This window comes from Canis aureus, chromosome 33 (assembly GCF_053574225.1).
Source record: "Canis aureus isolate CA01 chromosome 33, VMU_Caureus_v.1.0, whole genome shotgun sequence".
NCBI classification, from domain to species: domain Eukaryota; kingdom Metazoa; phylum Chordata; class Mammalia; order Carnivora; family Canidae; genus Canis; species Canis aureus.
The window spans coordinates 25,329,957-25,352,575 of record NC_135643.1 but is presented as its reverse complement, the minus strand read 5'-3'; the positions used below and the strand labels follow the sequence as shown (position 1 = coordinate 25,352,575).

General features: G+C 34.7%; 1 long non-coding RNA gene and 1 other non-coding gene across 2 annotated transcripts; one reads left to right on the top strand and one right to left on the bottom strand.

Moving 5' to 3' along the window:
• Positions 1-2,923: 2,923 nt before the first annotated feature.
• LOC144304008 (uncharacterized) lies at positions 2,924-21,972 on the top strand. The gene is made up of 3 exons (XR_013370987.1): positions 2,924-3,007; positions 8,327-8,410; positions 21,885-21,972. It is a non-coding gene; the product is annotated as an uncharacterized LOC144304008 (long non-coding RNA).
• LOC144304418 (U6 spliceosomal RNA) lies at positions 13,615-13,721 on the bottom strand. The gene has a single exon (XR_013371331.1). It is a non-coding gene; the product is annotated as a U6 spliceosomal RNA (small nuclear RNA).
• Positions 21,973-22,619: the final 647 nt, after the last annotated feature.

Genomic DNA, 22,619 nt, shown 5'->3' with positions numbered 1-22,619 from the left:
GAAAGAAAGAAAGAAATTAAGAAAAGAAAGATTATTTTCCAGCTTTATTGAGGTATAACTGGTATACCACAACTGCACATAATTCATATATAAATTTGGTAAGTTGGAATGAGTATACACTCGTGTTACCATCACCACAAAAGTAATATAAATACCTAGCACCTCCAAAAAACATAGGATTTAGATTTAAATATATTGTTTTAATATTTAGACAATATTGGCTTGTTTTCTGAAACCATGTGTTCTCTTTATCTCTGCAAGTTGCCTCAGTTCAACAGGACAGGAAGTAGGAGGAATCAATCTCTAGAAGATGGGATCTAAAGAAGCTCCTTTGCAATGAAGTACTATCAAAACACCACAGGAGGGAGCCTGAATTCCACACTGGAAAATTGGAAAATTCACTCAGTAGTCACGGATTCCTCAGAGGACAATTTGCAGAGTAGGTCATGTGAACCATCCCTCCAGAGGTTTATTTTTAAGCACTGGAATATATGCTTAGTGATGTCAGGATCCAGATCTCTTCCAACCTGAAACAGTAGCCCTTACATCCCCATGTGAGAGGACTTTTGTTGCAAATATAGAAAAAAAAAAGGGGATTTATTTTTACAAATTTCTCAAGATCAATAATTGTAAATGGCTTTTATATAATGTAATTGCATCCCAAAACAAAACTTAATAATATTTATGAGGATACAAAATATAATCAGTTGCAAAGTCTATTATCCAATCAGATATAACCAAACATTCAAAGAAGAAAATAAATCCATTACAAGGAAAAATTAATCAATAGGAAAAGGCCTGGAAATGGCACAGATGACAGAATTATAAACAATGATATTTTAAAAGTTATAACAACCATATTCCATCTATTTTAAAGCCAGAAGGAAGATTCACATGTTCAGGAGAAATATGGCTAATATAAAATACACAACAATGTAAGAGAAAAATGATTAAAGGCAGATACAGTGCTGCAGAAGAAAATATTAGTGAACTAGAAGAGAGGGTAACAAAACTGTCCAAAATGAAAGGCAGGAAAAAAAAATGATCACAGCAGGAGTAAGCTGTGAGGCAAATTCAAATGACCTAATAAATGTGTAAATGCAGTTGTCGAGGGGGAGATATAATAAAAATATATTTGAATAAATAATGGTTGAAAATTACCCAAATTTTATAAATACCATATGCCTACAGATCCAAGCAGCTTAATAAACTCCAGACCAAAGACAAACATAAATAAAAACATACCAAGGCAAATCATAATCAAAGTACTTAAAACAAATGACAAAGAGATCATCTTAAAACATCCAGGAGAAAATAACACAGTACCTAGAAAAGAACACAATTAGAATGACAACATACTTTTTGATGGGGGCGGTGCATACCAGAAGATATTCTTACCAGTGGAGAAAAATCTTTAAGTATTATAATTTAAGGGCAGCCCAGGCGGCTCAGCAATTTAGCGCTGCCTTCCGCCCAGGACTGATCCTGGGGACCTGGGGTCGAGTCCCACGTTGGGCTCCCTGCATGGAGCCTGCTTCTCCCTCTGCTTGTGTCTCTGCCTCTCTCTCTGTGTCTCTCATGAATAAATAAATAAAATCTTTTAAGAAGTATTATAATTTAAAAACAAAGTAAACAAAAATACTATTACCCTGGACCTCTATGCCACATAGTAATAATAATTAGAAAATCAGTGAAATATAGACTACTTGAACAAAACTATTAACTAATTTCCAAAAGTAAAGTATATAAAACACAACGATGAATGATATTTTATTTTCAAGTATACATAGAGCATGCAGTAAGACAGACGATATTGTGGCCCAAAAAACAAGCTTCATCAAAATAAAAAGATTTCTGTCATACAAAGTGTGTTCCCTGATCACAATGGAATAGGTTAGAAACCAATAATCAAAAAGGTATTCGGAGAATCCTCAATTACTCTGAAGGTAAAAAACATACAAAAACCCTCCAAATCAAAAACAAAAATAAATTTTAAATAACCCAATGGTTCTAGAAAGACACAAAATGAAAATTCGAACACATGTGGGACTGAATGAAAATGAAAACACCACATATCAAAAATTGTGGATGCTAAACCATTACTTCAAGAAAAAATTATAACACTAAGTACCTATATTACAACCAAAGAAATGCAAAAGAATCAATTAATCCATCATCTACCTTAAGAAATTAGAGGAGAAAAAGAGCAAATGAAAGCACGACTAAGCATAAGAAAGGAAATAATAAGGCGCAGATAAAAAATTGATGGAATAGAAACAGAAAGAAAACAGAAAATTAATAAAACTAAGAGCTGGTTCTTTGAGAAAAACAATAAAATTGATAAACCTCTAGCAAAAGTGATCTGGAAAAAAAGGATAGAAGAAACAAATTACCAATATTAGGAAGCCTATATATTCTAGAGATACTAAAATAATAACGAAGCAGTAGTATAAAAAAGCATTATGACAGTAAATTTGGAAGCTTGTATGAGAATGAAAAAGCCCTCAAAATTACAAACTACCAAAACCCACTAAAAAGGTAGAAAAATTTAATATCTCCTTATCTAGTTTTGTCAAATCAAATTTTTAGGTTATAAATATTTTTTTGAAAACCCTTCAGTAACAGATGACTTTACGGTATTAGTCTGCTAGTGGGTGCCCAGCATACGGGATGGCTTAAACTACAGAAATTTTTTCTCTCCCTGAAAGCCAGAAGTCTGAAATCAAGGTGTTGCCAGGGATTAACTAGGAGATGTAGTGGAAGAGAGAGAGAGGCAGATAAACCTGCCTATAAGAGGGCAGCATTAAAAAAAAAAAAAAAAAAAAAAAAAAGGAGGGCAGCATAAGAGATACTTGTGGTGAAAAAATGGTCCATCTGTGACATCAATGCTAATGTGACATCATTATATTCCAGTGGCTATGAGGGAAGGAGCTGTTCCAGGCTCTCTCCTTGGCGAGTAGATGGTCATCTTCTTCCTATGACATCACATCATCTTCTCTCTGTGCAGGTCTCTGTGTTCAAACTTCCCTTTCTCATAAGGACAACAGTCATGTTAGATTAGGGTTCACCCTAATGACCTAATTTTAACTTGATTACCTATGGCAAGGCCCTATCTTTAAATAAGGTCTCATTCTGAGGTGCTGGGGAATAGGTCTTCAACATACGAATTTGAGAAGGGACACAATACAACCTATAATACTTCAGCCTCTGGTCCCCCAAATTCATGGCATTCTCATATGCAAAATATATTCATTCTATTCCAAGATCCCAAATGTCTTAACCCTTTCCAGCATCAACCTTTAGTCCAAAATCTCACCTACTATCACCTAAATCAGCATGAGTGATACTCATGAGTGATTGTTCCCAAGGCAAAGTTCTTCTCTAGCTGTGTACCTGTAAAACCAGACAAATTACTGACTTCCAAAATACAATAATGGGATAAGCATAGGATTGATAGTCCCATCCTAAAAGGGAGAAATTAGAAGGAAGAAAGGGGTCCCAGGTCTCAGGCAAGTCTGAAATCTAGCAGGGGAAATTTCATTGGATTTTAGGCTTGAGAATAATTATCCTTGGGCATCAACAGTATATAAACAAACAATCTAATTAGAAAATAGGCAAAATACATTAATGGATATTTCTTCAAAAAAGATATACACATAAAAACATGCATAATAAAAGGCATTCATCATCATTAGTCATTTAAGAGATGAAAATTAAAACCACAATGTGAAATCACTGTGTACCTGCTAAAATGACTAAAATAAAATATAGTTACATATCAAATATTGGCAAGGATGTGGAGCAAATGGATCACACATACATTGCTGGTAGGAATGTAAAATGGTACAGCCATTCTAGAGGTCAATTTTTGGCAATTTCTTAAAAACCAAACATGTAACTACCATATGGCCCAACAATTGCACTCCTAGACATTTATCACAAAAGATTGAACACTTATAAAAAACCTGCATACAAATGTCTATAGAGGCTTTATTCCCAATAGCTAAAACATGGAAACAACTCATATACCCTTAGTAGGTAAATGCTTAAAAAGATTGTAGATCTTCAATACCACAGAATAGTAATTAGCAATGACAACCAACCAACGGAAACAAACAAATAAACATACACCCCAGATGTTGATACATACAAGGACCTAGATGAATCCCCAATGAATTTTCTCAGTGGAAAAAAAGCCAATCACAAAAGATTACATAGGATACTATTACATTTATATAACATTCTTGCAATAACAAGTTATAGAAATGGGGATCAGGGTACTGATTGCCAGGGATTAACAAGGAGATGTAGTGGAAGAGAAAGAGAGGCAGATGGGCCTATTAAAGGGCAGCATTAAAAAAAAAAAAAAAAAAAAAGGAGGGCAGCATAAGAGATATTTGTGGTGGAAAAAATGGTCCATCTGTGACATTAATGCTAATATCATAGTTGTGATAGAATACTATGGTTCTACAAGATGTTGCCATTGAGAGAAACTGGGTAAAGGATATGTGAGATCTCTCTGTATCATTTTTTATGATTGCATGCAAATCTATAAATATCTTAAAATAAAAAGGTTAATCAAAAATTAAGAGATAACGTACTGGTCTGGATATTTTTTTAAAGATTTTTATTTTATTTATTCATGAGACGTAGAGAGAGAGAGAGAGAGGCAGAGACATAGGCAGAGGGAGAAGCAAGAAGCAGGCTCCATGAAGGAAGCCCCATGTGGGACTCAGTCCCGAGACTCCAGGATCACGACCTGAGCTGAAGTTAGATGCTTAACTGCTGGGCCACCCAGGAATCCCATAGTCTGGATATTTCTTACCAAAACCTCTCCCTTGGTCAAGAGTCATTCACATAAAGATGAAGGCAAGAATTGAAGGAGAGGGTATAGAAAGGGTAGTTCTTGGGGAGCAGATGAGGGGATGATTGCAAATGAGGAAGGGGATATACTATTAAGATAACAGAAGTTTCCAGACTTGACAACCCTTCCTTCAATGGAGGTGACAGGATTTCAGAAGGAATGGTGTCCAGATGCCCATGGGGAAGCTCAGCTTAAGGGCATACGATTACGTATGGCATAGAAAAAAAAACACCAAAAGCTTCACTAGGTCTATGCTTGATCAGACAATACATCTAAGCATGTTAACAAGTACTGCTGTTGCCGAAAAGCAAAATAAATTTCAAGTATCCTCTGGACTCCGTGAAGATCCCAAGTCCAATGCACACATTTTTGGGGTGGGGGGAGGGAAGGAAGGAATGAGAGAAACATTGGATTTTTCAACACTTATCAAGTGATAAGAACTAAGAACCTGATTTTAAATGATTTTAGAAAAATAAAGCAAGCTAATATTTTGTGTTGCTGCTGGAATTGCTGTTATCTCCCAGAAACATGAGTAAAATTCACACCTGCCAATAGATGTCACAAAATCTTTTCTTACTGATGGACTACAGAAAGGAAGTTTTAGATTTACATAATTTCAAGAATCAAATTTCCTTTCCATTCTCTGGAGTAAATGGCCCACATCGCTTTAACAAAATGGCTAGAGGATTTGGGGAGCCAGGATATGCTTACTCACTTTTGATGATGCCAAGTTGAATACTTTTACATTCTAGAAAGAGTGAGGGTTTCTATTTACTGTGTGCTTTCCTTTGAATTCCTTCATAGAGACTGGAATGACCATAAAATTATTAGCAATGGAGCTATGTCTAAAATAATTAGATAAACAGAAGAATTAAAAAGAAATCTGAATGCAGATAATAGGCATCCAAATTGTTATGCCTTACGGAGGTGAAGAGGTATATGTATATTCTAAAGCATTTTTTACTACATCAGTAATTGAATTCAAAATATTTTAATATAAAACCTTTATAAAATACTAACAGAATAAGGTTACCTGATATGTTTTCAGGCACAAGTAAACACTTTCCACGGCTTTTATGGTGAAGCTTATTTTCCCTTTGAAACTAAAATTGCTTTCAAATGGTGGGCACTTTTTCCCACATGGAAGACAAGAAGTTTGCTTATTATTTTTAGTGCCTTAATAACCAGACTTATTTTTCTTGGATTTACCTTGAGAACTGTAGTGGTTTGAATAGAGCCCCTCCAAAAATGTATGTGTACCCAGAACCTCAGAATGTGACCTGATTTGAAAATAGGGTCTTTGCCAATTTAATTATATAAGTAAAGGTCAGGTCATACTGAATTAGCGTGGACCCTAACTCCAATGACTGGTGTCCTTAAAAGAAAGAATAGTCACCCGGAAGAAGACCTTGTGAAGTCAGAGGCAGAGGGTAAAGTGGTGCATCTACAAGCAAGCCAACATCAAGAATTACCAGATATGACCAGAAGCTAGGAAGAAGTAAGGGACAATTCTTCCTGAGAGCCTTCAAAAAGAATATCACTCTGATGGCACCTTTATTTCAAACTCTGGCCTCTAGACCTGTGCAAGAATAAACCTCCGTTGTTTTACATCACCCAGTTTGCAGTAATTTGTTAGGCCTGCCCTAGGAAACTAATACAACAATAAATCTTCAGCTTCTTTTACTGGATGAGAAAATGTTTGGATGTTTGAATCAGGATATTTACTTCTGTTCTCCACAGAACATATTGACTTATTTGGTGCTTTGAGGAACAGCCAAGTGGTTCTCCAGCTGCTTTTGTAGCTAAGTGAAAAAGAAAATGTTAAACTAGTCGACCGTATTTTTAAATCATTCAGGGCCCTTCTTGTTAGAAGAATTGATTTCCTCAACTCTGAACTGCAGCCAGTAATCATTGCTGTTGATTAAGAAGAACATCCTGGTGGACAAAGAGACAATCAGCTGAGACTTACATGAAGATCAAGTATCACTCTATCCATCCTGTTTCCTAGTAATGCTTCTACCTAACTGATTTGTAAAATTGGTAATTCTGGCATTTAAAAAATACTCTGGCAATATTCTATATTTATTCACAGGCTGCCATTTTCTCATTTTTTTGTAGGAGAGGTCAAAAGGAACCAGCCAACGTATTGTAACATTTGTTTTATCAGAAATGATAAGATTTATGGACATTACCATTATATTCTAAAAATAATTCTAAAATATAAATAAGATGAACATGGGAATGGAAATCAAAGGGAGACTTGGGGAAAAAATAGAGTTGGAATTAAGAGGGCTCCTTATATCTTATGATGCATTTTCTCTGGTTTATTTTTGAGTCCATTTATCTTTGCTTAGAAAGAGGTAAATGATTGAGTACCCTTGCCCCTAACCCTTAAGAAAAGTGAGTTTGGTATATGAGTTGTTCTCTGGTAGAAAAGCAGGGGGCAGGCATCATGGTAATTCCACTCAACTCAGCTAGGTCATTCCAAAAAGAAAATAGCAGACAGTTCTCAGCTTGTGGGTACCATGTGTTATTGGAGAGGAAGGTGGAAAAGGAAGCAAGGTTTCTTGGCTCCCTACATCACCATCTTTCCTTACTGCTGCCTGGGGTTTAACACCTCACCAGTTGGCTGCAGAAGGACATAATATTGAGATAATTTTTTCTTGTAAGTCTGCTTCAATTGTGAGATTTTTGCAATCGTTTCTCAAGATTTCTGACATGTCTCATTATGCAATTTCTCTCTGGCCTCCAGAGAGTTAATTCATTTCAAAAAACCCAAAAAGTAAAGAACAACATAAATTATTGAGCTTAGCGTTGTAACACTTTGCATTGCTGAGGAATTAAATATAAATATTTATTTTGTTAGTGTAGAAGATTGGATTCATATTTCTACAAATGAAAAAGAGCTTAAAGTTTATCCCTTCAAGAACAAAGTGTAATTTGATGGAATTATAATATTAAAATTTCATAGAAAGAATACTTTTGTTTATGACTTTACAAATTGTGATTTACACTTTCACATTTGGAACAAATCGCAGAAATGGCCTACTCAGTCACTTTCACAATTCATATGCCCCTCTTCTTTCATCCATGAAAAAAAAATTTTGTTTTTCCAAAAAGCAATACACTTCAAAGAATCTCAAGGGAAAATAAGTCACTTTGAAGGAAATTGTCCATGGAATAAAGTAGTAGAGATTGTGTCCCTAGATATCATTATTTTTTCTGAGGTCTATCAGTGAGAATATGTAATACTTATTATGTCAAGCCATGTGAGAACTTACCTGTATGCTTGTATGTGTGTGTGTGTGTACATATGCATCTATGTTCATATGTGTCTTTGTGTGTGTGCAAAAGAAAGAGAGAATAAGAAAAATTCATTTGTATGAAGAGGGAAAATAAAATATTTGAGCATGTTATTTAATTTTTAATGACTTTTTTTTTTTACTCTCCTCTCCTATTAAGACTCAGGCTCCGTGAAGAGAAGATTCAGTCTGCTTATGTCACTGCTGTAGGCCCAATGAAAAAAAAATGCCTGTGAAATAATAGGTATTTTATAAATATTTGTTTAGCTACTGAAATAAATGAATAAAGGACAGTCTATAATAAAATGTAGCTCAAGGTAAGTACAAATGATATACCATTACTAGAGAAAAGAGTATAACAGTTATAGTTGACAAGATTAGAAAAAGCACATTATTTTATTGAGATGAAATTCGCATGACATAAAATTGTCCTTTTCACCACTTTGCACAATTAGAGGCCTTTAGTACATTCATAATATTATGCTACCATTACCACTATCCAGTTTCAGAACATTTTCATCATTCCTAGCAAAAACCCTGTACCAGTAAGCAATCACGTCTCATCCTCCTCCTCCTAGCAACCACTCCTCTGCTTTATGTCCATTGGAAATGCCTGTTTGGACATCTAACATAAATGTACGTTTCACAGGCTGTGGGGGTTTTGTGAAAGGTAATAGAAGTTTACACTAAAAAGTAAAATACTAATCAAGAGAAGAAGACCTAAACTTCAGTAATGGAGCTTTGTGATCATTAACTTGCCCTGACCCAACACCCTTCAGCCCAGCTCCAGCGTCTAGGGCTACAATAGGAGGTCCTACAGGAAGTAGGGTTCCAGATACCTATCTCATGACTTCCCAGACACACTTATGTCTGTAAGTTTCCTTAATAAATAATTTCTATCAAGCTAATCTTGTTGGCCTTTCTCTTTGGTCTTGTGGATTTTTGGTCTTTGGAGGTCATTTTTCATATACCTCCCGTGGGATACAGTGTTATGTTAGCTTCAGGTGTACAATATAGTGATTTGACAATTCTATACTTTACTCAACACTCACTACAGTAAGTGTGGGCACCATCTGTCACCGTACTCCTCACTACTTTTATAGAGGGACAGGATTTTAGAGTTCTCCACTCCATTAATTTTGTTGATGTCACTCACAAAACTTCTAATTGCTTTTATTTTTAATGTGACATTGATTTCCAAAGATTGAGAACATACTGACTTTTCAATATTTCTGGACATTATCACAAGATAGATTAGATGAGGGAATGGTGGCAAAGCATGTTTTCAAAAGCCAGGTGATTTGTCAATGTGTGAGGCAGTCTAGAAGGAGAAAATAGGGAGTGAAAGTGTTAGTGATTAGCTAGAGAATATGCCTCATGTAAAGAATTTCAAATCCACTGAAAAAAAATTACATCTGGACTGAAATATAAAGAGGATGAATTTTGTCCTTGAATAACCAATTTTTGACACTAGATTGTTGTTAATCTAGTTAACATTTCCCAGTGACTTTTATAATTTAGAAATCATATATAATCTTTTAATATCACTCACTCATAATTATTTTTCTCATTCTAAGTGTAGGTATGGCATTCTAGATTTTTTAGTGTAGTTTGCATGTGACAGTACTTTAAAAATGTTTGTGTTTTATACAATTTAATTTGACAGCTGCACATCTTTTTTTTCTTAAGATTTTATTTAAATTCAAGTTAGTTAACATATAGTGGAGTATTAGTTTCAAGAATACAATTTAGTGATTCATCACTTACAGTTAACATCTAGTGCTCATAACAAGTGCCCATCACATATTTAGTCTAACCCCCACCTCCTTCCAGCAACCCTCAATTTGTTCCCTATAGTCATTCATATATATATATGAATATATATATGAATATATATATATTTTTTCTTTACCAATGAACATTTTTAATTGTGATAAAAATAGCATCAGTATAAGTTGGTTGGGGAATAATGGAAAGGAAGGGCTCAGATGAGGAGATACAGCACATTCATCAGGCGGTGGGGTCTTTAGTCTCCTGCCCCCCCACCCCCAACTTGGCCTTTTACCATGGTATCCAGCACCTGGGAAGAACTTCTCCACACACTATTTCTGCTCAGGCTGTCACTAGTTGACAGGCAGGGAACAGAGAAGCAGCCAGTGGGCCTAACTCTCCTTCCCTTCGACCTTGAAAACTGAAGATGACCGGGCACATAACTCATGGTGGCCTGGTGTCGCTCCACCTCGTTGGGCAGCCACAGAAACCAGCTATACTACAACGGCCTGATTAGAGACCCCATAAATAGCTTTCCCTGGGTCCCTGGCATCAGTCATGTTGGCATTTGGGCCTGTGTCCTAAAAGGAGCTCAAGTTTGCCGGTATCAGTTGATGCTTCTCACTGGCTTCAGATAAAACTTTCATCTAATAAATAGTGTGTTAGCACTGGAGCCTGAATGAGCCCCTCGGGGCCCGGGAAAAAAAAAAAAAAAAATATATATATATATATATATATATATAACCTCTTATTTATCCATTCATCAGTATATGGACATTTGGGCTCTTTCCATAATCTGGCTTTGTTAATAATGTTGCTATAAACATTAAGTGTATATGCCCCTTGGAATCACTATTTTTGTATGCTTTGGATAAATATTTAGTAGTGTAATTGCTGGGTCATAGGGTAGTTCTATTTTTAACTTTTTGAGGAACCTCCATACTATTTTCCAGAATGGCTACACCAGTGTGCATTCCCAACAGTGTTAGAGGGTTCCTCTTTCTCCACAACCTCACCAACATCTGTTGTTTTCTGTGTTGTTAATTTTTAACTATTCTGACCAGTGTGAGGTGGTATCTCATTATGGTTTTGATTTCTATTTGCCTGATGATGAGTGATGGTGAACATTTTTTCATGTGTCTGTTAGTCAATTGTATGTCTTCTTTGGAGAAGTAAATGTTTGTTCATGTCTTCTGCCTGTTTCTTAGCTGGATTTTTTATGTTTGAGGTGTTGGGTTTGATAAGTCCTTTATAGATTTTGGATACTAGCTCTTTATCTGATACGTCATTTGCAAATATCTTCTCTTATCCCATAGGTTGCCTTTTAGTTTTATTGTTTCCTTCACTGTGCAGAAGCTTTTTATCTTTGATGAAGTCCCAATAGTTCATTTTTGCTTTTGTTTCACTTGCCTCCAAAGATATGTCTAGCAAGAAGTTGCTGTGGCCAAGGTCAAAGAAGTTGCTGCTTGTGTTCTCCTCTAGGATTTTGATGGATCCTGTCTCACATTTAGGTATCGTCCAGTTTCACTCTTCTGCATGTTGCTGTCCAATTTTCCCAACACTATTGTTGAAAAGACTGTCTTTTTTTCCATTGGATATTCTTTCCTGCTTTGTTGACCATAAAATTGAGGGTCCATTTCTGGTTTCTCTATTCTTTTCCATTGATTGATGTGTCTGTTTTTGTACCAGCACCACACTGTCTTCATGATTACAGTGTTGTAATACAGCTTGAAGTGTGGAATTGTGATGCCTCCAGCTTTGGTTTTCTTTTTCAGGATTTCATTGTCTATTTGGGGTGTGGTTCCATACAAATTTTAGAATTGTTGGTTATAGCTCTATGAAAAATGCTGGTGTTGTTTTGATGGGATTGCATTAAATGTGTAGATTGTTTTGGGTAATATAGACATTTTAACAATACTGGTTCTTCCAATCCCTGAGCATGGATTTCTTTATGTCTTCCTTAATTTCTTTTATAAGTGTTCTATAGTTTTTAGAGTACAGGTCTTTTACCTCTTTGGCTAGGTTTATTCCTAGGCATCTTATGGGTTTTGGTACAGTTTTAAATGGGATCGTTTCCCTAATTTGCCTTTCTGCTGCTTCATTATTAGTGAGATAGAAATGCAACAGACTTCTGTGTGTTGATTTTATATTGTATGATTTTGCTGGATTCCTGTATCAGTTATAGTAATTTTTTTGGTAGAGTCTTTCCAGTTTCTTACGTACAGTATTGTGTCATCTGTGAAGAGTGAAAGTTTGACCTTGCCAATTTGGATGCCTTTTATTTATTTTTGTTGTCTGATTGCTGAGATGACAACTGCACATCTTTTAGTCTGTTATCTGTCTAGTTATGATAAATACACAAGTTATTCCTTTAAAAATATAGCTCATCTATTTTGATCACAGACTTTCTTAAGTTAAATAAATTAAATAAATTTGGGGTTTCTTTACACAAAGCAATTATTTAAAGGTGCCATACCAAGTCGTGTTTGGTTCAAGAAGTCCAATTAAGGAAAGTACTTGCTCTGTACTTTCTTTAAAAATATAAATACTTCATTTTCAGTACAGTTTTATCTTAACAACAACACTGAGTGGAAAGGACAGTATTCCTATATACCTCCTTGTGTTGCACATTCAGCCTACTCCACCATCAACACCCCACACCAGAGACCTGCATTTGTTTACAAGCAATAAACCAACATTAACACGTCATTATCACTCAAATCCCATTGTTTACATTAGGGTTCACTTCTGGTATACATTATATGGGTTTTGATAAATTCATAAAGACATATATCAAACATTATAGTTATATAAAGAATAGTTTCATTGCCCTAAAAATCCTGTTCCACCTATTTATCCCTTATTTTCCTTATACTCCTACACTCACTGATCTTTTTAGTGTCTCCATAGTTTTGCCTTTTCTAGAAGGCTGTATAATTGGTATCAAACAGTATATAGCCTTCTTAGATTGTCTTCATTCACTTAGTAATACACCTTTATGGTTCTTCCATGCCTTTTCATTGTTTGACAACACATTTCTTTTTTTTTTTTTAAATATTTTATTCATTTATTCTTGAGAAACAGAGAGAGAGAGAGGCAGAAGGAGGAGCAGGCTCCATGCAGGGAGCCCAATGTGTGACTCAATCCTGGGTCTCCAGGATTAGGCCCTGGGCCAAAGGCAGGTGCTAAACTGCTGAGCCACCCGGGCTGCCCCAACAACGTATTTCTTTTTAGCATTGAATAATATTATTGTCTGGATGGGCCACAGTTTACTTACCCATTCACTTACCGAAGGACATCTCAGTTGCTTCTAGGTTTTGGCAATTATAAATAGATACTATAAACATCCATGTGCAAGTTTTTGTGTGGACATAAGTCTTCTACTCATTTGAGTAAATACCAACAAGTGTGATTGTTGGATCATATGGTAAGAATGTGCTTATTTTTGTGAGAAACTGCTAAACAATCTTCCAAAGTAATTGCACCATTTTTCATAGCCACCAGCATGAATGTTGTATTTTATTCTGTTGCTCCACATCCACGCCAGCATTTGATGTTGTCAGTGTTTCGGGCTTTAGTCATTCTACTGTATGTGTAATGGAAACAATTTTATTGTTGCTTTAATTTGCAATTCTTTAATGAGGTATGACGTGGAACATCTTTTCATATGCTTGTTTGAAAAATATGGAATGTGTCACAAACGTGCATGTCCTCCTTGCACAGAGGGCACGCTAATCTTCTCTGTATTATTCCAATTTTATTATTTGTGCTTCCAAAGTGAGGACACTGTCCTTTCTTTTGATTCCCAAGGTAAAGGATGTAATGGGTTAAAGCAAACAACAAAGGTGACATGGAGTATGACATTCATGGAAGAGTCACGTCTATTTCTTTAAAATATAAATAAGACCAGGGCTGTGAATTCAGAGGAGCAAGAGATACCTAGGAATATGGAAGAGAAAAAGTAGTAGAAAGGAGGTATACTTTCAGACAGAACCAGAAAGGCACCACAGGTTCAGTGTATGCAGAAAAAACAGGGCAGATTTTGAGGAGGAATTTTTTTAAAATGGGAAGAGGAGTTACTGGAACTTAATTTTAGAAATACTTAGCAAGTTTTCTCCTAATATCTTATTCTTTCATGTTCTCATCCAGCCCCAGTCCCAGTTTACACAGAGTTAATAAAATTTAAATTTAAAGCATGGGAAAACAGTATGATTCCACACTTATAAAAAATATCAAATTGCTTACAGGGGAATTATTATTTTAGGCTCATAACTGGATACTTATATTTTAAGATGTCTGAGATGCCATACAGTGTATTAGGCTCTGTTTTGGTGCTGGAAAATTTAAAAATGGAACAAAACTAGCTTCCTGTCCCAATTGAATTTATATTCTACTGGCTGAAGATAAAAATGAACAAACAAAAATGCAATTTGTAAAACACAGAGTAAAAAAAAAAGCAGGGTAAATTGGGAAATTACTATTAATGTGGCTCACTATTTTATATAGATTTGCTTGGGAAGATTTTTCTTTTCCTATCATATTTAAGAAGAGTTCTGAAGCAGATGATGGATTTGGCCAGGCTGTAAGAAAGAATATATTTAAAAATATTTGTTTATTTATTTTTAGAGAAAAAGTGTGTGTATGGGTGGGCAGAGAGAGAGGGAAGAAAGATTCTTAAGTAGACTCTACACTCACTGTGGAGCCTGAAGGATCCAGGTGCAGAACTTCTTTGGTATGTTTAGAGAATAGCAAAGAGGTTGCTATGAGTGAATTAATCATAAAGGTAGCTTGTACTTTGAGTTTAAATGGACAAGAAGAAGAGCAATGGAAGTTGAGGTGAGAAAGTAACAGAGGAAACTATAGAGGATTGTATAGGGCTGTATAAAATAAGGTTTTCCTAAGGGTAAGATATGAAAATGAAGTAAATCAATTTGTGCTAATTGGCACTTACAGCACATTCCATTCAAAAGAGCAGAATGTATTTCTATGCACACGCACATAAACCATTACCAAGATTAACCATATTGCATGAAAAAAAATCATTAATTTAAAAGTGTTTGAATGCACACTGAGACATAAGATATCAGATTATGTGAAATGTCACTAAAATGACACTAAGAGAAAATTTTTAGCAGCCTCTAGCTGGCCCTGTCAAAGGACCTGAGTGGAAAAAGAGACTGCAATCAGAAGCAGATTGTGTTAGGTAAGAGTTGAAGACGTTTTTAAGGCTTTTTAATGATACAGCATATCATGCAGTATGGAGATTTGCATTCTTATCATTTACTGAATTTCTAGTAACACTGTGAATTCTGGTATATCAGTTATAGTGCCTGGTTGAGACAAAACAGATCATTGGTAGGAATCATGAAACCCAGAGTGAAATGGTGGGAAATTATTCTAGAAATGGTGTATTGACACTCCTTACAAAATCAAACGTGTTCACAAACACAAATGAATAGCTTCTGGGAATCTCAGAAATACTTGCAAGTTTATAAATGATAGTAGGCAGAAGGCAACTAAAAAGAGCAAAATTTGATGGACTGTTGCGACAGTATCCAAACCTTAAAAGGCTTGGGGAATTTAGTTACAATTCTCTTCTGTAAGTCTTTTAACATCTCTCCTAGGAGAGTTATGAACATGACAAACCTGTATTCAGTCTCTGAATAATAATTGCAACTTATATTGCAATTTTGTTTATCCATTTACAACTTAATGGTCATCTGTATTGCTATCCGTTAGTTAACAGGAATAAGGTTTCTATGAAGACTTGAATACAAATTTTTCTATGGACATATGTCTTTATCCTTTTGGGAAGATACCCATTAGACCCTCTCTTTCCTGCCAGACTCTGAAACAATTGAGGAGTAGATAGAATCAGCATATAAAAATCAAAATGTCTCCCTCATTACTGAAAAATGTTATTGGATAATGTGGCCTTGTGCTGTTAAAAAGTAAAAATTTCATGATTGCACTCCAGAATTATGCAGACTTGTCCATTCTGTCATAGGTAGCACTGGATTACAGTAGATTGTTCTAGTCTGCGAAGTCAGTTTATAGTGTGGAGGAGCAGAGCACAAAGGGGTACTGTGATAATAAGATGTTTGTCCAAATGGAAACCTGAGTGTAAAAATTCAACTAAATGTAGTTTTACAATTTACATACAATCCAGTGATCACACTCTTAGGTGTTTACCCAAGTGTCTTAATCCATCTGTCTTAATTCATCTTCTATAACAAAATGCTATAGACTGTCCACCTTATAAGCAACAAACATTTGCTGGAAGATGAGGATGCCAGCATGATCAGGTTCTGGTGAAGGTCCTTTTCTGTGTTACATACTGTCAACTTCTCAGTGTGGCCTCACATGGTAAGAGAGGCTAAAGAGCTGTGTGGGATTTCTTCTATAAGAGCACTAAACCCTTTCATGCTCTCATGACCTAATGACCTCCCAAAAGTTCCATCTTCTAATACCATCACATAAACCTTTAAGATTCCAACATCTGAATTTGGGGAAAATACAAACATTCAAATCATAGCACCCAAGTGTTGAAAACGTATATCCATACAAAAACCTGCACATGCCAGTTTAAACAGATTTATTCATAATGCTTCTAAAAAATTAGAAGCAAAGGAGATGTCCTTCAATAAGTGAATGGACAAGAAAACTGTAGTAACATCCACATGAAAGAATATTATTCAGTGACAAAGAGAAATGAACTATCAAACTATGAAAAGACATGGAAGGATCTCAAATGCGTATTGCTAAATGAAAAAAGTCAGTTTGAAAAGGCTCTACATTGTATGATTCCAATTACAGGACATTCCGGAAAAGGCAAAAGTATAGCAATAGTAAAAAAGGTCAGTGTTTGCCAGGGGCTTGGGAGAAAAGGAAGAAAATTGAATAGATGAAGTACAGTTGTTTTTTTAGGGTGATGAAACTGTTCTGTATTATATAATTTTGGATAGATAAAGGTATGTATTTGTCAAAACTCATAGAAAATTATAGCACAAAGAGTAAATCTTAGAGCATGAAAGTTTTAAAAGAATCATTTAGGATGTCAGATTTCAGGATGGAACACATTCTTCATTGACAAGAGCATCCACTGTTTTATTAATGTATGAATTAACTTCACTGAAGAGGGGTAAAAAGTTACTAATCTAAGTAATTTTGGAAATAAATAGATTTGGTAAATACTGGAATTGAGCAATTAAGTAAATAAATGTCAATTGGTTGAAAGGAGGTTTCTCACTGGTAAAGAGTAGGTGTACAGAAAAGCAGGGGTAGGAGTCTAGAATAATCTACGTGGTAATGGATTAGAATTAGGAACATCAGTGTGAGCTCATGGTTACCCTGATGTAGGTAAACGGTCACACACACACACACACACACACACAGATTTGTATATACACATATAGTTCCTTGTTCCTTCCTCTGTCAAATGAGAAAACCTAGAAACAACGATATTCTAGGGCACAAAATTCATACACAAATGTAAACATCCCTCTCACATGTATGCCTAGCTGGTTACTTACCTTCCCAGGAAGTGATCATGGTTCATTTCCTGTGCCCCGTCTAATATGCATATGTAACAACTCTGCAAATAAGGTGAACATAAAGATGCACCCTGACTTTCTTGCATGATGACTGTTCTGTGTCCTTTCATATGGGGCTGATGTTTTACCTGCTGAATAAATTTCACTGGATGGAAAAAAAATTAAAAACCCAAATACTTTACAAATTATCAATGTATAGTATTTTGTTATCATTCATAATTACAAGTGAAAATTCCACTCAATGTGTAAATTTGAGCAGTAGGTTTTAATATAATAGACTATATACAAAAAGTTAACTTATATTCTTTCAAATTACACATTTTAATTAACATTTCAGATGTTACCTATTGTTAACTTTTGTATAGAATCAAAGAAGAATATTTATAATTATCTGAAAAGGATATCAAAATGCTAATATCTCCTATACTTTCCATCTACAAAACTGTATGAGGTCAGATTTTCTTCATATATCCTTCATGTATTTCAAACCAACACAATATATTGCAAGAGATTAGAATGTAGAAGCAGATATAAGAATCCAATTCTAATTAATTAAGCCAGATGTTGAAATGTTTATAAAAAATATAAAACAATGCTGCTTTTCTTATTATATTTTTATTTTAGAAAATACAATTACTTTTCATAAAAATATTTATGTCAACATGTGGTGGAACACATATTAAAACACAGCTATTTCAGTATTTTCAAAATATCTATTTATTTTAAAATACAGTAATCATTGATGATTTAGTTTATGTAAGCAAAGTTTTGTTGTGCACTCAATGATTTTTAAGAAGGTGAAGGAGTCTGGAGACCAAAGCTTTGAGAAATACTGGACTAGTATATGTGTGGCCCAAGACTTTGAAATAAGGTCCATGGATCCTAGCTAGGTTCTGCCTTTAATAAGCCAGACTGTTTCACTCTTGTATTTGCATTTATTTTGGTGGTCTTCTACCTTTATAAAGCTAGTTAAAAGCTTTAGCTGTGTGAATGAGTTCCATGGGAAGTGTGTTATCTATGACAAAGCCAGAGCTTTTGAAAGTCATGCCTGTGGTGAGGATTTAGAAGTGGTATTTGGGATGAGAAAACCTTATGCTGAGTGAAGTAAGCCAGTCGGAGAAGGACAAACATTATATGTTCTCATTCCTTTGGGGAATATAAATAATAGTGGAAGGGAATATAAGGGAAGGGGGAAGAAATGTGTGGGAAATATCAGAAAGGGAGACAGAACGTAAAGACTGCTAACTCTGGGAAACGAACTAGGGGTGGTGGAAGGGGAGGAGGGCGGGGGGTGGGGGTGAATGGGTGACGGGCACTGGGGGTTATTCTGTATGTTAGTAAATTGAACACCAATAAAAAATAATAATAATAATAAAAAAAGAAAAAAAAAAAGAAAACCTTGAGAGAAGGTTAAAAAAAAAAACTTGGGAGACACTCTTAGGGCTGCTTAATCCAACTATCCATCTTCCCAGCTTAAGTTTCATTTTCTAATTTCAATAGTTTGTTCTTAAATAAGGAATTAGTATATAGATGGAGTTATGGTCAATACTTTACTTTTCATGATACTTTTATTAGGCCTTTCACAAAATTTATAAGATATAAAAAATATTTCATCTATTTTTCCAGTAAATATGCCCACATACCTCCACTTGACACTTAGTCTGTTAACTGATGCACATCAGGTAGTCCATCAGCTTTTCTTCATAGGAAGAGGAAGTACTATATTATCAGATAAAAACATAGCAATAATTCTCACTGGGAAAGAGCTAGTGCTTAAGGCTGATGTTTCTTCCTAGCTGTATACTAAACCATAAGGAACATTTACAAGTTTTTAAGACAAGAAAATATGTATCACACACAGAGGAATTTATGATTTTTATTTGCATAAGATAAAACCTAGAGGGAAAGAATGTTTAGAACTTTTAGTATATTCAAAATAATGTGACTTTCAAGAATGAGAGATGACATAAATTTAAGAATCTTCAAATAAATCTTCAAATAATTTTCATCAAAATGTTTTATTCTACTCAAATTTGATCACATTATAGTAGTCAACTATTGATGAATGAGCATGTGATGCAAAGAGAAAGGCCTTGACTCAGTAGACTGTTATTAATTAGTTTGATTTGGTTAAACACTGTCACCATCAAGAAAATTAATGGTAATTGAGAGGAAATAAATGAGCAGATGGGTGGCTACCATATGCTCATGCCACACTCTAAATTGATAATAATTAAGTAATTATGGATGGAAAAATATTTATTCAAATGTCTATGGCATTTGAAATGCCTGTTTATAAAACCGTGTCATTTTTAATGGATACTGTTCCACTTGACCTCTGAATTAGCAAGAAGTATTAGGGCAAAGGGAAGAAATCACTCCAGTGCTTTCTAACCCAACCTCATTTATTAAACAGTTTTTAATATGTGCTCTCAAAGGGCAAATAAGGAATTAAGAAATATAAACTTTATTTTCTTATTCTTGATACCAAGACAGAAAGATATGCTCATTGTCTTGGGGTATTAACTATTGAGATGTCTGTGGATGGTGTTGGATGTGATTGTTAGCACCTCCTGGAATGTGGCTTGACTACTTTTGGTCCTCAATCTTCAGTTGCTTGTTCTAATAGGAAAATTAAGGGTCTGATTTCAAAGCATCATTCACAAATTTTGTCTTTTTGTTTCTCTTTTCCCCAGCCTAGTCTTGTATTTTTTCACTGAAAACATATGCCTTCTTTGCTCATTAACTCTCTCAAGAATTTTGTCTCACATAAGAAGACTGTTTCCTTACTATTTACTCAACAATTAGAAATATGAGCCTTCTTATTATCTAACTAGCTTGCTTCTTTTAGTGAAAAAGCAGCAGCAGCCAGCTAGTAACACTAAGAATTGCAGTGATCTTTAAAATGTTATTTTAACTGTTATTTTACTTTCTATCACAGTTCCTGCCCTGCATAAATAAACTTGACATTGATCTTCCTCAATCTTTTTTTTTTTTTATGGTGAGATAATGAATTAGACTAGAATTTAGAGAAATTCCTACTCAGATACAGTATTGATTCCTCAGACAGTAAATGAATTTCTAGTACTGGATAAAATTCAAAAACCTAGTGTCAAAGAATACCAATGTTTATCTCATTAAAGTATGTAAATAAAGTACATTTCTAATATCACAAGATGTGTCCTTGAGGCATAAAAACTTATTAGCCTCCCTCACCTGAATTTCATTAAAGATTCTGAAATGCTGTGACAGGTAATGTACTATCTAATAAACAAGCTCAGAAAATATTTCCTGCATTTGTTTGTTAAGGCTGCCATAGTAGAGTACCACAGACTGGATGATTTAAACAACATAAATTTATTTTCTCAAAGTTTTGGAGGATAAAAGTTCTAGATTTAGGGGACAGTCAGGCTTCTCTCTAGGCTTAGAGATGGCTATCTTCTCTCTATGTCTTCACAGATCTTTGCCCTATCTTTGTGTACAACTTTCCTCTTCTTATAAGGACACCAGGAGATTGGATTAGGGCCCACCCTAATGACTCCATTCTAACTTGATAGCTCCTTGCAGGTTTTATCTCCAAATAAAGTCATATCCTGAGGTACTGTAGTTTAGAGCTTCAGCATATCAGTTTTAGGATACAATCAACCCATAACATGAACTATAAGATTAAAACATTTAGGTAGGCAATTTTTACTTTAAAATATTCTTAAAAAATACAATACAATAAAATAAAATAAAATAAAATAAAATAAAATAAAGTATTCTTATATACAATTATATTCGGACACATGCAATAAATAAATAAATAAATAAATAAATAAATAAATAAATAAACAGTGATCTTACTCATTTGAGCTGTCACATGTGACTCCTCATGGATAACTATTTCACAGGATGTACACCCATCTGAGGAAGCAAGCTCATTCATGTTAGAATATTAATGCTCTGGGGCACCTGGATAGCTCAGTGGTTGAGTGTCTGCCTTCAACTCAGGCTGTTATCCTCGGGTCCTGGGATTGAGTCCTGCATCAGGCTCCCAGGAGGGAGCCTGCTTCTCCCTCTGTCTATGTCTCTGCCTCTCTGTGTGTCTCTCATGAATAAATAAATAACACCTAAAAAAAGAGATGATTAATGCTTCATGTTACACTGTTGTTGATCAATTTTGCGTTTCCTCCACATAGTTGCCTGACCTTCATCCTATATGGCTGAAGAAGGGTAGTAAATGGCTTGCTTGTTAAGATACATCTGATTCACTGAGGCTACTCAGTTTATTTAGAAATTGCAACTTGGGCTTTTTCAGTTTAGTAAAATGACAGCAAATTTACAAATATAACTCTTTGAGAGACGAAGACAAAACTCAATACTTGCTTCTAATACATTTTTTTTTCCTGCCAGGTTTCCCCAAATCTGCATTAAGAAGATCCAGTGAAAAATTTCTTTCTAAGTAACATGTTGACCGGGAATGGACTTGCTAGATATCAAAATAAGTATCCTTTATGTCTTATTTTATTTAAAAACATAAGTCAGCATAGTATTTTATAGTATTACCTCCATTTGGCATAATAAAAATCCAAAACTTAAGAGTTTACATAATTTTCCAAAGATTAACAAAAAGTAGTAAGTATAGAATTTGATTTCAAACTTAGGTAACATGACCCCATGGCCATTTTCTGAAGGTCCACATGCTACTGCTTCCACTAGTAATTAAAATCCCATCACAAATTCTAGAAGAAAGCATTCTTAAGTGTGATCTTAGTTTCAGATTTTTATTTTATGTCCTTTATCAGACTGAGAAAAATATATTTTATTACTACTTTGCTGAAGGTTTTTTCATAAATGTTATATTAAACTTTGTCAAATCCTTCTTTTCTATTAAAATAATCATACACTTTTTTCTTTTTTTTAATAAGGTGAATTATATTGAATGGTTTGCAGATGCTGAGTGACCTTGCATTCCTGAGGTAAATGCCACTATCAAAATTCATTATCAATTTGATCCTGATTGTTTTATCCTTGCATTCAAAACCAAACTTTCATTGATTTTCTGTGTCTATGTATGTTCATAAGGAATAGAGATCTATATCACTTTTTTCTTCCAGGTAATGTTCTATCTGGTTTTGGTATATGAAT